Genomic DNA, 15,414 nt, shown 5'->3' on the forward strand with positions numbered 1-15,414 from the left:
GCAGGGAACACTGCCCCAACCCAAGCGAGAGGAGATAACGAGTGAAATGGCGAAGGCTCGCATATTCACCAAACTTGATGCCTCACAAGGCTTCTGGCAGATGCAGCTCGATGATTCCAGCTGACTGTTGTGTACCTTCAAAACACCATTTGGACGATATTGCTATAATCGTATGCCTTTCGGGATTATCTCTGCATCCAAAATATTTCACAGAATTATGGAGCAGATGACGGAGGGCATTGACAGCGTCGGAGTATCTGTTGATGACATCATAATATGGTCAACGACAGAGGAAGACCACATTGCTCGGTTAAAGCAAGTTTTCAAAAGAATCCACCAATTTGGGCTGAAGCTCAATCGATCCAAGTGCATCTTCGCACGTTCATCTCTGACCTTCCTGGGTGACACGATATCAGAGCACGGGGTGAAGCCGGGCAGTGAGAAGATCGTGGCAATTCAGAACATGCAGCGGCCACGTGACAAGAAAGCGGTGCTCAGGTTCCTGGGATTCATCAACTTCCTCGGCAAGTTCATATCGAACCTAGCAGCACGGACGACAGCATTACGAAATGTGATAAGGAAGGACACGGAGTTTGACTGGACTCCACGCCACCAAGACGAGTGGCTGGATCTGATGCACCAATTGATGGTAGCTCCAACGCTGGCATCCTTCGACCCTACAAAACCCACAAAGATCTCCACCGATGACAGTCAACATGGAATTGGTGCGGTGTTACTTCAACACAATGACCAATTGGACTGGGTCTGGGTCCCAGTGGCATACGCTTCTAGAGCGATGACCGCCACAGAGTGCAGGTATGCACAGGTAGAGAAGTGCCTGGGATTGATCACGGGTATAACAAAATTCCACCACTATGTGTATGGCCTTCCCACAGTTCCAGTGGAGACTGATTATAGGCCACTGGTCAACATTATCAACAAAAATCTCAATGACATGACGCTGCGCCTACAACGCATGATGATGAAGATGAGGAGGTATGACTTCACACTGGTCTACACTCCAGGGAAGGACCTGATAATCGCTGACACCTTGTCCCGAGCCATTGATGCTAACAGTACACCTCCGGCATCCATTAACAATGTAGAAGCTCATGCACAGTTGTGCAGAGAGGCACTCCCGGCAACGGACGAGAGGCTGCAGCAAATTCGTCACGCAACACGAGAAGATGCGACCCTGCTCCACGTCATGCACAACCTTCAGCATGGCTGGCCAAGAGGGCGGTGCCCACAGTTCCAAAACGTCAAAACTGAACTGTCAGTGGTGGATGGCATCGTGCTGCGAAATGACAGAATCGTCCTTCCACTGTCGCTCCGGGCGGACATGCTCCGCTGGATTCATGAGAGGCACCTTGGTGTCGAGAAGTGCAAAAGAAGGGCACGGCAATCCGTGTACTGGCCTGGGATAAACGAGACATAACAAACATGGTGCTCACATGTGACACGTGTCAAAAACATCAACCGGCACAATGCAAGGAGCCACTCCGACAGCATGAGATGGCTACGTCACCGTGGGACAAAGTTGGTATTGACTTGTTTCATTCCATGGGTCGACACCATGTTCTTCTCATCGATTATTACTCCAACTTTCCGGAAGTAATGAAACTCCCAGATCTCACATCGGCGTCAGTTATCAAAGCCTGCAAGGAAACCTTCTCCAAGCATGGCATCCCACAAACGGTCATGTCCGACAATGGTCCTTGCTTTGCAAGTGGGGAGTGGATGGAATTCTCAAAAAAAAATAACTTCAAGCACGTGACATCGAGTCCACACTTTCCTCAATCGAACGGCAAGGTGGAGAAACATGTACACATTATTAAGCAACTGCTCAGCAAGGCCACTGACTCGAATTCCGACATACACTTGACTCTATTATCATATCGTTCATCACCGTTGAGCTCAGGGCTTTCACCGGCTCAAATGCTCTTCAATCGAGATGTGAGGACAATGCTACCGGCGTTACATTTCACCGATACAGATCACTCGCAAGTGCTGGGCAAATTGTGTCACCAACGTCACATACAAAAGCAGCACTGTGACCGACATGCGAAAGTGCTGCATCCATTAGCGATCAACGACATGGTTAGACTGCGACACCCTGGTGGAGGATGGTCTAACATGGCAATGGTGCTCCGACAAGTAACGCCACGATCGTACGTTGTGAAGTCTGATGATGGTATGCTGTTTCAACGCAACCGACGAGACCTGCTGAAGGTTCTACCTCATCAATCAGTATTTCCGACATTGGATCTGCAGGATGCTATCATGCGACATCCCGGGACACCAGCAGCTGGTGCCCATCTGGACGTAAAAACCTCAGGGTCTCCATGCCACTCAGGAGGTCTACCCGAATCAGACGTGCACCCGACCGTCTGAACTTGTGAACATAGGACTGATACAATCATTGCTTTCAATTCTGTATTTGTGCATGAAACTAACTGTGTTCGTTCCATTTTAGTTACAGCTTTGCAACTATAAAAAAAAAGTAAAAAAGGGGGATGTAGTGATCTTTACATGGGTATGTACAGAAGGGGCTGATGGGACATGGAAAGACCACTAGGTGGCAGCACTGGTGGGTATAAAGGGGGAAGCAAGCAGCCCTCAAGGCTCTTTGGCTGATTAGACTGTGAGGAGAACAAAGGCAGAGATTTAGCTCAGGGCTGCTAGTGTGGTCAGGCTTAGTTGTAGTGTATAGAAAAGTTGTAACCTTCTACTAGTACAGTTCTTAAAGTAAGCGCTCACGCAGTTATTTAAGTTGTGTTACTCAATAAACTTTATGTCAAACTTCTGGAAGACTTTGAGCCTTCTTCCGAAAGCCTTTGCTGTAACTGAACTGAGTAGCACATGTTACCTGCCATACAGGGAACAAAACAAGGTGCATCTGCAGGACTATGGAATGCTGGAAAGTGGGATTAGAATTGTTGACTCATTTTTGGGCCGGTACTGAAAGGATGGGCCAAGTGGCCTCTTTCGGCGGTGAAAAACCTTCGATGGTTCCAACACAGATTTAAGGTAATTGGCAAAAAACAATACTTGGACACCAAATGGAAAAAATAAAAGTCCTCAGTGGGTGGTTAGGATCTGGATTGTACAGCTTGAAAGAGCAGTGGAAATAGATTCAAGAAAATATTGTTAGACTATGGGGAAAAGCTGGAAAGTGAGACAGTCTAATTGGATAGCTCTTTCAAAGATCTTGGAGAGGCACAATGGGCAAAATCATCTTCTTCTGTGCTGCATTATTCAATAATTTGCGGTGTAATTCACCCATTGCAGAGTTGCTGGGGGACTCCTGTAGATTTCCATCATTCTGAGACCCAACCACAGGACTCTCACTTTTTAGAAACAAACTTTATCTGTTTACATTAAAGAAACAAATAAGTTCTATCTATCTAACTCATCATGAACCTTTCTAGGATATGTTGGTAAGACCCTGCTGCGAGCTTGGTGGGAATGAATTAACTCAGCAATTCTTAGTCCAAGTGGCTAAGTACTATCCCACTTGCTTAGCCACGAAGCAATGAAAGCACTAAGCTTGAAACACTGCAAGCTCCCCAATATCTTTCAACCTGCAAGCGCTCTTAAGGGTGGCTTCTACAAGATGAAATGTACCCCCTTCAAGCTCCAAGATACTGACAAGGACTTAACAATGAAGACCAGGAGTAGTATAACAAAAGCCATATGACGACCGGATATGTCATTGAGCTTGCTCAAGTAGACTCATGGGGTCATACAATACAGATGAGGCCCTTCAGCCCATTGAATCTGCATCAACAAAACTGCACTAAATCTACGCTAATCCCACTTTCCAGCACTTGGCCCATAGTCTTGAATGTCATGACACTTCAAGTGCTCATCCACGTATGTTTTAAGGGGTGTGAGGTTTTCTTCCACTACTACCCTCCCAGGTAGTGCATACCAGACTCCCACCACCCTTTGGGTGAAAATTGTTTTCCTCAAATCCCCTCTAAACCTCCTACCCCTCATCTTAAAATTATGTCCCTTCGTTATTGACCCTTCAACTGAGGGGAACAGCTGCCCTGTCCACCCTGTCCATACCCCTCATAATTTTATACACCTCGATCAGGACCCCCTCAACCTTCTCCACTCTAAAGAAAACAACCCTATCCAGCCTCTCTTCATAGCTAAAATACTCCATCCCCGGCATCATCCTGGAGAATCTCCTCTACACCTTCTCCAGTGCAATCACGGCCGGGATTCTCCCTTCCTGTCAGCCCTCTACCACCACTCTACATACAAAGCCTCAGCTGAAGACCCTTCCAAGATATCATCCCTTCCTACTGCAGAAACGGACTCCTTAATTAATAATGTGGCACCACCTCCTCTTTTACACCCTCCTCCGTCTTGCCTGAAGATCCCATACCCCAGAATATTGAATTACCTGCCCCTCCCTCAACCACATCTCTGAGATGGCAACAATATCACAATTCCATGTGTTCAATCCATGCCCTTCTTTCTCCAGTCTTACCTAGAATATTCTTAGCATTAAAGTGAAAGCCATCCAGCCTCACCTTACTCCCTTGGAACTCAACATGGCTGCACTCCATCTGTCTTGGTTCTCTTATTATAGTAATGCTGTGTCCCTATTGTACTAACACTCTGTGGCCCCTCCCCCTGCCGAACTAGTTTAAATTCCTCCCAACTGCACTTGCAAACCCACCCGCAAGGATGATGGTCTCATTCTGGTTCAGGTGAAGACCGTCCCACATGTACATGTTCCACGTTCCCTTGAAATGGTATCTGGACAGATCAGGATACTCGCCAGCCAGGGCTTTCAATGATTGATCCTGTACTGCACTGTGCACAACAGTAAGGAGTGGAAATAGAAGGTGCTGAGCACACATCATCTATGAACAAATTCCATGAAGAGAAGGAAGAGGTTGAAAATGTCAACTCCAACTTAGCACCAACCACTCACATTGCTGACTGGGATGTCAATAATTTCCTTATAGCCACTTTCACTGGACTGATGAAACAATCACATCCAATGACCACTCACCCAACCCCCTGCCCTTCCCCCACTCACCCCAATCCTACAGACAGTCATATTACCAATCACCTACTTATGCCATCAATTCATTACTTTGCTTTTTAAAATATATTTATTGTTGCCGCAAAGAGAAAAAGAAGTAGAGGCGCTACACTTCAAATTCGTAAAAGCTGTGCAGGGTTTATGAAGAGATGTTGCTTCCATAGGGTAATAACATGAACTCTCCAAAAGCCCGCAAAATGTTCTACTGCCATGAAATATCACATGACATTTCACCAACCAATAGTGTTATTTGAATACATAACACCCCTTTATTCCTTTAGTGCCAAAGACTTTTCTTTAAAACACTTAAGAAACAGGCACAGCACAATATTAATTGCATTACACCAGCATGTATATACATCAGAAAGATAGTCTATTTGCAGATATCTGTCTTATTTAGACAATATCCGACATTCAGGGATCTGGCTCTTTGAGGGTGCAACCAAAGTCCAAAAGGGCAGCAAGAATTCAAAGTATTGTGAAGTGCAATAATTTTTTAATTAAGCATTACAACAAATACGAGTGTTTAATATCTAATGTTTAGATACTCAATTCATCCATGAACCCCAGGTTTTAGCTATATGCTCTTCATAAATTTCATACACATGCTCCTACATGGTGTTCCCCTGTGCTTGCAGCTGAAGTGGAGGTAAGCAGTTAACCTTGCAGCCCCATCGCCTGGGATGACCTCAGAAACCCCATCACACTTCGAGCCTGCTCTGCCATTCATTATGATCATGGCTGATCATCCAACTCAATAGCATAGGGGTTTTCACAGTAACTTCATTGCAGCGTTAATATAAGCCTGCTTGAGACAATAAAGATTATTATTATTATTATTATTATTATTATTATTATTAATCCGGCTTTCCCCCCAAATCCTTTGATCCCCTTTGCCCTCAGTGCTATATTCATCTTCTTGAAAACATTTTAAAAACATTTTTTTAAAAATAAATTTAGAATACCCAATTAATGTTTTCCAATTAAGGGTCAGTTTAGCGTGGCCAATCCACCTGCCCTGCACATCTTTGTGTTGTGGGGGTGAAACCCACGCAAACACGGGGAGAATGTATAAACTCCACACGGACAGTGACCCAGAACCGGGATCGACCCTGGGACCTCGGCGCGGTGAGGCATCAGGGCTAACCCACTGCGCCACCGTGCTGCCCTTCTTCTTGAAAACGTACAGAGTTGGATTCTCCATTCCTGCAGCTGAGTGCCGGCTCGAATGGAGAATCCGCGGGAAGTTCATATGAAAAAATCGGAGTGAACCCCTCACTGATTCCGTCGACTGAAACACCCGCCTCCCGCTCCGGAAACGGCCAGAGAATGGCAGGGTCCCGCCCGGGCCGGATATTCGCATGGCTGACGAACTGCAGCGGTCGCGCCGTACAACATGGCGCCAGACGTGCGCGGACCCAACCTGCCATCCACAACCCCACAGCCCACATTCTGGCCACCCCGCACCAATCCCCCCAGCCCTCGCAGAAGCACCCCCCCCTCCCCCAGCTATTGGCACAGATTCCGGCTGAGTGTGGCAGCGCTGGCACAGTCCACAGGCGGCACACTGGGTTCATGATTTCGTAGAATTTACAGTGCTGAAGGAGGCCATTTGGCCCATCGAGTCTGCACTGGCCCTTGGAAAGAGCACCCCATTTAAGCCCACAGTTCCAACCTATCCTGACAACCCAGTAACCCCACCCATACTTTGACAGAGCAGAAGGAGGCCATTCGACCCACCGAGTCTGCAATGGCTCCTGGAAAGCCCACACCTCCACCCTATCCCCGTAACCCAGTAACCCCACCTAACCTAAGGACAATTTATCATGGCCAATCCACCTAACCTGCACATCTTTGGACTTTGGGAGGAAACCGAAGCACCCGGAGGAAACCCACACAAACACGGGGAGAACGTGCAGACACCGCATAGACAGTGACCCAAGCCGGGAATCAAACCTATGACCCTGGAGCTGTTAAGGAACTGTGCTAACCACTGTGCTACCGTGCTGACAACAAGGATTTCTGGGACCACACGTGTCCCGCGCCGTCAAGAACTCAATGAGGCGCTAACGGCATTGCGACTGCACGCGTCACGATGACGCCATTTTGGAGGCGGCAGAGCGTGGCTGACTGGCGTCAAACCAGCGCCAGCCCCGATTTCGGCATTGGAACCCATTCTCCACCCGATCGCTGAAGACAATTTCGACGCCGAGCTATGGAGAATCCCGCCCACAATGTTTTGGCCACAACTACTTCCTGTGGTAAAGAATTCCACAGGCTCACCACTCTCTGGGTGAAGAAATTTCTCCTCATCTCTGTCCTAAATGGTCTACCCCATATCTTCAGACAGTGACCCCTGGTTCTGGACACACGCACCATCGGGAACATCCTTCCTCCATCTCCCCTGTCTAGTCGTGTTTGAATTTTATAGGTTTCGCTGAGATCCCCCCTCATTCTTCTGATCTCCAGCAAATACAATCCTGACCAGTTTAATCTCTCCTCATATGTCAGTCCCGTCATGCCAGGAATCTGTTAGATAAACCTTCGCTGCACTCCCTTTTGAGCAAGAACATCCTTCCTCAGATAAGGAGACAAAAACTGCACACAATATTCCAGATGTGACCTCACCAATTCCCTGTATGACTGCAGCAAGACTCCCCTGCTCCTGTACTTGTATCCTCTTGCTATGAAGGCTAACATACCATTTGCCTTGTTTACCGCCTCCTGTAGCGGCATGCTTAACCTCTGGTGTATGAGGACACCCAGGTCACATTGCACATTCCCCTCTCCTAATTCATGGCCATTCAGGAAGCAGTCTGCCTTCTTTTTGCTACCAAAGTGGGCAACCTCACATTTCTCCAATTTATCCTGCATCTGCCATTCATTTGCCCACTCAATCAAATTGTCCAAAACACCTTGAAGGAGCCCTGCATGCTCCTCACAGCTCACCTTCTCAACCAACTGTTGCTAACTTTCTCCTTAGTTCAATTGCTCTGTTTTATTACCTTTGCTCTCGAGTCGCCAGGTATCTTTATGCTACCGCCACGAGGTTCAATTCCGAGTAATGGTCAATGACCCAATACACCGATTAGTAAGATTCAAATCAAAGCACATTTATTATACACAGTAATCGCTACTCATGCAGAAATTCTACGTCTAAGCTACTTCTACAACTAACAGGCCTATACTTAACTTCGGACTGGCCCACAAGGTCAGGGGAACAAATGGCCTTTCGTTCGGGTTCTGAGTCTGCGGGATTCGAAGTTGGTACGGATTGGTAGCTAGGAGCGCCTATCTCGTAGTGAGCGTTGAATTAAGACTTACTTTATTCGGTGGTCACTGCACCGGTCACGGTCAATGTTGGTTCGTGTTGCTGGGTGACCCGGGCAGGACGAAGAGGTGAAGAGAGCTGAAGAGAGACCGATTTGAACTTGGGACTTAACTCTTATAGTCCCCAGGGGCTTCCCGCCTTTCGGGGCAGACCCTGTACCTGGTCCCAAGTGATTGGACTTTGTCCCAATCGCTTGGTTCGATTTCTCCAATACTGGAGCGGTTCCGGGATCGATGGGCGGTCTTGAGGTGCTCGTTCACCTCCTTTGTGTTGGCTCCTGCTGGTGCCGAGGAGTCTGGCTTTGCTTTGTGTGTCCAAAATGTTACTTATTGTTCCCGGGGATTGCTCATCAGTATGCAGATGGCTGCTACATTGTTATGCTGATGGTCGCTGGTATCGATGTTGTCTGGCCTTTTGCAGAGTTTTAATACACAGCAAACCTGCACCTGCCGGTTTCTGTCTTGTTGGCTGACTTTCCCATCAGCCTTTGCCGTTTGCCATTTTAAATCGGGAGTTGGCCAATTTAGGTGGCTACACAACTTGGTGCCATCTGCAAATTTGGAGATATTACATTTTGTTCCCTCATCTAAATCATTAATATATATTGTGAATAGCTGGGGTCCTAGCACCGGTTCCTGCGGTACCCTACTAATCACTGCCTGCCAATTTGAAAAAGACCCATTAATTCCTACTCTTTGTTTCCTGTCTGCCAACCAATTTTCTATCCATCTCAGTTCACTTCCCCTAATCACATGCGTTTTAATTTTACATACTAATCTCTTATGCGGGACTTTGTCAAAAGCCTTCTGAAAGTCCAAATATACCACATCCACTGTCTCCCCCTTGTCAACCTTGACAGCTGTCTGCTGGCTGCCTGAGGTCTGGAGGTCTCTGGAATGCTGAGGAGCTTCTGCATATGTGTACAGGATCCTCCTCCTTCATGATGGTTACTTGAGGCACTGGTGTCACTGGCAGATGGGCTGAGGAGCCACTGTCCATACTCGGAGTGTGCTGAGCGAAGCACCCAGAAGCAGAGCTCTTCCCTTGGAAGGCACACCTGCACATCCCTGCTGATCTGAGAAGAATCAGCACCTGGAGGAAACTCCTCACTCTTCTCTCGGCTTGCCTCTGCTCACTTGAGCTCATGAACAAGGTGATGGTTTCCATGGCTGTGTGCTTTTCCAGTACCCACTGCATGGTCTGCTGGATCAGACTCTGCATTAGCAATGCCAGCCTCTCCATGTTGGAAGCTAAGTACGCCCGTACCTGAGACATGACCGCACTCATGGCCTGGATAGACTCCTCTATTATCCACATTTGATTGTGTTTGCCTTCTGGAAACACCACAGATGTTCCCTTACATCTCTCTGCAGCTGCAACATCTGTCATCTTGCCGCCAGCTCCAGAGGGAAGTCATCAGCCTGGGCTCAGCATCGGCCTGGCTCGCCACGGTTTCTTTCAGCTGCTCAGAGCATCTGTGATTTGCTCACCAGATTGCTCACCTTGATTTGGTTCATGTAAATACACAATGATTTACATAGATACATAGAAGATAGGAGCAGGAGGAGGCCTTTTGCCCCTTCGAGCCTGCTCTGCCATTCATCACGATCATGGCTGATCATCCAACAGCCTAATCCTGGTTTCTCCCCATAACCTTTGATCCCATTCACCCCAAGGGTTATATCTAGCCACCTCTTGAATATATTCAATGTTTTGGCATCAACTACTGCCTGTGGTAATGAATTCCACAGGCTCACCACTCTTTGGGTGAAGAAATATCTCCTCATCTCTGTCCAAAATGTTTTACCTCAGACTGTGACCCCTGGTTCTGGACACAGCCACCATTGGGAACATCTTCCCTGAATCTACCCTGTCTAGTCCTGTTAGAATTTTATAAGTCTCTAAGAGATCCCCCCTCATTCTTCCGAACTCCAGCGTGAACAATCCTAACCTAGTCAATCTCTCCTCATTTGACACTCTTGCCATCGCTGGAATCAGTCTGGTAAACCTTCACTACACTCCCCTGAGAGCAAGATCATCCTTCCTCAGAAAAGAAGCCAAAGCTGCACACAATATTCTAGGTGTGGCCTCACCAAGGCCCTGTATAATTGCAATAACACATTCCTGCTTCTGTACTTGAAATCTCTCACAATGAAGGCCAACATGTCATTAGCCTTCTTCACCGCCTGCTGCACCTGAATGCTTACCTTCAGCGGCTGGTGCACAAGGACACCCAGATCCCGCTGCACACTCCCCTCTCGCAATTTACAACCATTCAGGTAGTAACCTGCCTTCCTGATTTTGCTTCCGAGGCAAATAACTTCATACTTATCCAAAATTATACTGCATCTGCCATTGATTTTCCCACTCCCCCAACCTATCCAGATCATGCTGTAGGATCTCTGCATCATAGAACATAGAACATAGAACGATACAGCGCAGTACAGGCCCTTCGGCCCACGATGTTGCACCGAAACAAAAGCCATCTAACCGACACTATGCCATTATCATCCATATGTTTATCCAATAAACTTTTAAATGCCCTCAATGTTGGCGAGTTCACTACTGTAGCAGGTAGGGCATTCCACGGCCTCATTACTCTTTGCGTAAAGAACCTACATCTGACCTCTGTCCTATATCTATTACCCCTCAGTTTAAAGCTATGTCCCCTTGTGCCAGCCATTTCCATCCGCGGGAGAAGGCTCTCACTGTCCACCCTATCTAACCCCCTGATCATTTTGTATGCCTCTATTAAGTCTCCTCTTAACCTTCTTCTCTCCAACGAAAACAATCTCAAGTCCATCAGCCTTTCCTCATAAGATTTTCCCTCCATACCAGGCAACATCCTGGTAAATCTCCTCTGCACCCGCTCCAAAGCCTCCACGTCCTTCCTATAATGCAGTGACCAGAACTGTACGCAATACTCCAAATGCGGCCGTACCAGAGTTCTGTACAGCTGCAACATGACCTCCTGACTCCGGAATTCAATCCCTCTACCAATAAAGGCCAACACTCCATAGGCCTTCTTCACAACCCTATCAACCTGGGTGGCAACTTTCAGGGATCTATGTACATGGACACCTAGATCCCTCTGCTCATCCACACTTCCAAGAACTTTACCATTAGCCAAATATTCCGCATTCCTGTTATTCCTTCCAAAGTGAATCACCTCACACTTCTCTACATTAAACTCCATTTGCCACCTCTCAGCCCAGCTCTGCAGCTTATCTATATCCCTCTGTAACCTGCTACATCCTTCCACACTATCGACAACACCACCGACTTTAGTATCGTCTGCAAATTTACTCACCCATCCTTCTGCGCCTTCCTCTAGGTCATTGATAAAAATGACAAACAGCAACAGCCCCAGAACAGATCCTTGTGGTACTCCACTTGTAACTGAACTCCATTCTGAGCATTTCCCATCAACCACCACCCTCTGTCTTCTTTCAGCTAGCCAATTTCTGATCCACATCTCTAAATCACCCTCAATCCCCAGCCTCTGTATTTTCTGCAATAGCCTACCGTGGGGAACCTTATCAAATGCTTTGCTGAAATCCATATACACCACATCAACTGCTCTACCCTCGTCTACCTGTTCGGTCACCTTCTCAAAGAACGCGATAAGGTTTGTGAGGCATGACCTACCCTTCACAAAGCCATGCTGACTATCCCTGATCATATTATTCCTATCTAGATAATTATAAATCTTGTCTCTTATAATCCGCTCCAAGACTTTACCCACTACAGACGTGAGGCTCACCGGTCTATAGTTGCCGGGGTTGTCTCTGCTCCCCTTTTTGAACAAAGTGACCACATTTGCTATCCTCCAGTCCTCTGGCACTATTCCTGTAGCCAATGATGACATAAAAATCAAAGCCAAAGGTCCAGCAATCTCTTCCCTGGCCTCCCAGAGGATCCTAGGATAAATCCCATCAGGACCCGGGGACTTATCTATTTACAGCATGTCCATGATTTGCCAACACCTCTTCCCTACGTACCTCAATGCCATCTATTCTATTAGCCTGGGTCTCAGCATTCTCCTCCACAACATTATCTTTTTCCTGAGTGAATACTGACGAAAAATATTAATTTAGTATCTCGCCTATCTCTTCAGACTCCACACACAACTTCCCATCCCTGTCCTTGACTGGTCCTACTCTTTCCCTAGTCATTCGCTTATTCCTGACATACCTATAGAAAGCTTTTGGGTTTTCCTTGATCCTACCTGCCAAATACTTCTCATGTCCCCTCCTTGCTCGTCTTAGCTCTCTCTTTAGATCCTTCGTCGCTACCCTGTAACTATCCATCGCCCCAACTGAAACTTCACACCTCTTCTTCACATAGGCCTCCTTCTTCCTCTTAACAAGAGATTCCACTTCTTTGGTAAACCACGGTTCCCTCGCTCGACGCCTTCCTCCTTGCCTGACCGGTACATACTTATCAAGAACACGCAGTAGCTGATCCTTGAACAAGCTCCACTTATCCAGTGTGCCCAACACTTGCAGCCTACTTCTCCACCTTATCCCCCCCAAGTCACGTCTAATGGCATCATAATTGCCCTTCCCCCAGCTATAACTCTTGCCCTGCGGTGTATACTTATCCCTTTCCATCATTAACGTAAACGTCACCGAATTGTGGTCACTGACCCCAAAGTGCTCTCCTCGTCACAGTTCACCTTCCCACCCAACTTGGTATCATCTGCAAATTTTGAGATGTTACATTTTGTTCCCTCATCCAAATTATTAATATATATTGTGAATAGCTGGGGTCCAGCTATTCCCTGTGGCACCCCACTAGTTACTGCCTGCCAATTTGAAAAGGACCCATTAATTCTTACTCTTTGTGTCCTCTCTGCCAACCAGTTTTTTATCCACTTCAATACACTTCCCCCAATCCCATGCGCTTTAATGTTGCACAATAATCTCTAATCCGGAACTTTGTCAAATGCCTCTGAAAGTCCAAATATACCACATCAACTCGACTAGTTATTTCTTCAAAGAATTTGAGAGTAACTGTGTTGGTGGAGGATGAGAGTGGATGGTCCGACAGTGCGGCCTCTGAGGACTTTTCCAATTCTCTGCCCTTTGGCTTGAACTCTGCCCTGCTTGGGCCTACCCTCTTGGGTGGGCACACCTGCCTTCCCATCAGCAATGGAGTGGCCACTCTGCTGCCCTGCAAGTTCCAAGGTCTTCTCCCTGGAGCCGAAAAAATACCACTTATCTTGGTTATTTAGATTGTGAACTATATTCTCCTTCAACACAAAGATGAACACTGTTAATTTCTCCATGAGACATGCACTACAACTATCCTAGAGGAGGCCTCGTGGACATGATGGTGGGCATAAGATGATGCGTGTGTAATTACTTCCCATTAAAGTTGTTAATTAATGCAGCCCTTTATTTTAAATCTAATGCAACCTCATGATATTACATGCAATGTGTCTTGAAAATATTTCTGCATATTGAACAGAATCACTCGTTAATCATTGTGTCAATCTGTCTTTCACTGTTCTGTTTACTGAGCTCATGTATGGCATTGTTGAATTTTCTAACCTAATAATTAATATGCCTAATTTTGAAATGATATTTTTTTGCCCTTTGTGCAGATCCAATGTTGTCATCACGTCAGGCCACTTGGCACTCCTTCATCTGCTGTTAAGATAGGCCCAGGCTTGTGCCAGTTTCACCAAGTGTGAATGTCGGAAGTTCTTCCAGTGCAGTTCCACCTCTGCTGAAGAAATAGTGTCCTCAGCAGCAGGGCCTCAAGAGCGAACATAGTTTCATCTGGAACAATGTTAATCAACTGACTTCAGAAAACTCAACATCAGGAGCTGAGCACAAGCAGATTCGAACAATAAATTGACAGAGTAGAGTATGTTTGCTTTGAGACCTTCAAGCTACATCTGCAAGAGATTAGAAGATCTGTTCAGATCAGAGGGGGAAAGCAAAGCAGTCGGACAGTTTCCACACCTGAAAGCTATTTGTTTTAAGTGTTAAATGTCAAGTGCTAACTTCTATCTGATTGCCAGGAATTTATTGAAGTTATATTGTCTTTGTCTGTAGCCAAACTTGCTTCAAATGGAGTGTTCAAAATAAATTGTGCAGTCCACCCTGGCACAAATCTGAATCTACTGTGTTATGTATTGGTACCCTTTCATTTGCTGCATAAAATGACCTGGCTTGTGGCTTTCATTTTGAGCTGTAAAAACATTTGTGTTATTTGTGAGTTTCCCTCAACCTTTTTATCATTGGAGCAATAACACTGCAGCAATTCTGCTTGCTCTCTCATATTTACAAGCTGAAGACTTGAGGTTTGGCAAAACACAAGCGAGCGGAAGGCAATCAGGCAATGCGGCGAAGCATGAATGAGCTCTGGGACCATAGGACCAGTCATTTGAAGGTGCTCGGGAACAGAAAAGTAACATGTAGCAGAGGGTTTTGAAACTTCAATCGGATGAAGTGTTAGAGTTGAGGATGGAGGAACATATCAGAATCCAACAATAGACTTGAATTTAGCTACTATTAGAACATTGCAGTCACCATGATATGAATGATGGGGTTGAAAATGGCTAAAGCATCTGGGAAAGTGGAGGCCAACTGAGAACAGGAGGGGAGTGGGTTTCTGAATTTGGGAGTGGGAAGGCAGGCCCTGATTGAGATAAGGGAGAGAGGCTGCGATTGGGGGGTGGGTGGCAGGGGGCGAACAATTCAAAGGGCTGAGTGCGGCTAGCAGTTTGGCTTCTTTGAGTTAGAAGGCTGGTGATCTTGGCTGGGCAGAGGTTAGAGGCCTTTTTGAAGGATCTGAGGTGATCCAATCCCGCTTCTCCTGGCCAACAATGAGTGCTGAAGCATTCATTACCTTGTGAAGCTGAAACTCCTATCACCAATTCACTGCCGAGTTTCTTGATTCCTGTGAAACCGGCACAACAGCAAATTTTACCAGACTCCCAATTACTTGCTCGTGGTTCAATTTAAATATGCTAATTAGTGCCCCACCTCTCTACTATACGACA

General features: G+C 46.6%; 1 long non-coding RNA gene across 1 annotated transcript in view; it reads left to right on the forward strand.

The window, feature by feature from the left end:
* Positions 1–14,507, forward strand: part of LOC140391397 (uncharacterized) — a 33,089-nt gene extending 18,582 nt beyond the window's left edge. Inside the window, exon 3 of the long non-coding RNA XR_011935041.1 lies at positions 14,008–14,507. This is a non-coding gene — a long non-coding RNA (uncharacterized lncRNA). The remainder of the gene's footprint in view (positions 1–14,007) is intronic.
* Positions 14,508–15,414: the final 907 nt, after the last annotated feature.

The sequence above is a fragment of the Scyliorhinus torazame genome, chromosome 15, assembly GCF_047496885.1.
Source record: "Scyliorhinus torazame isolate Kashiwa2021f chromosome 15, sScyTor2.1, whole genome shotgun sequence".
In the NCBI taxonomy this organism is placed as follows: domain Eukaryota; kingdom Metazoa; phylum Chordata; class Chondrichthyes; order Carcharhiniformes; family Scyliorhinidae; genus Scyliorhinus; species Scyliorhinus torazame.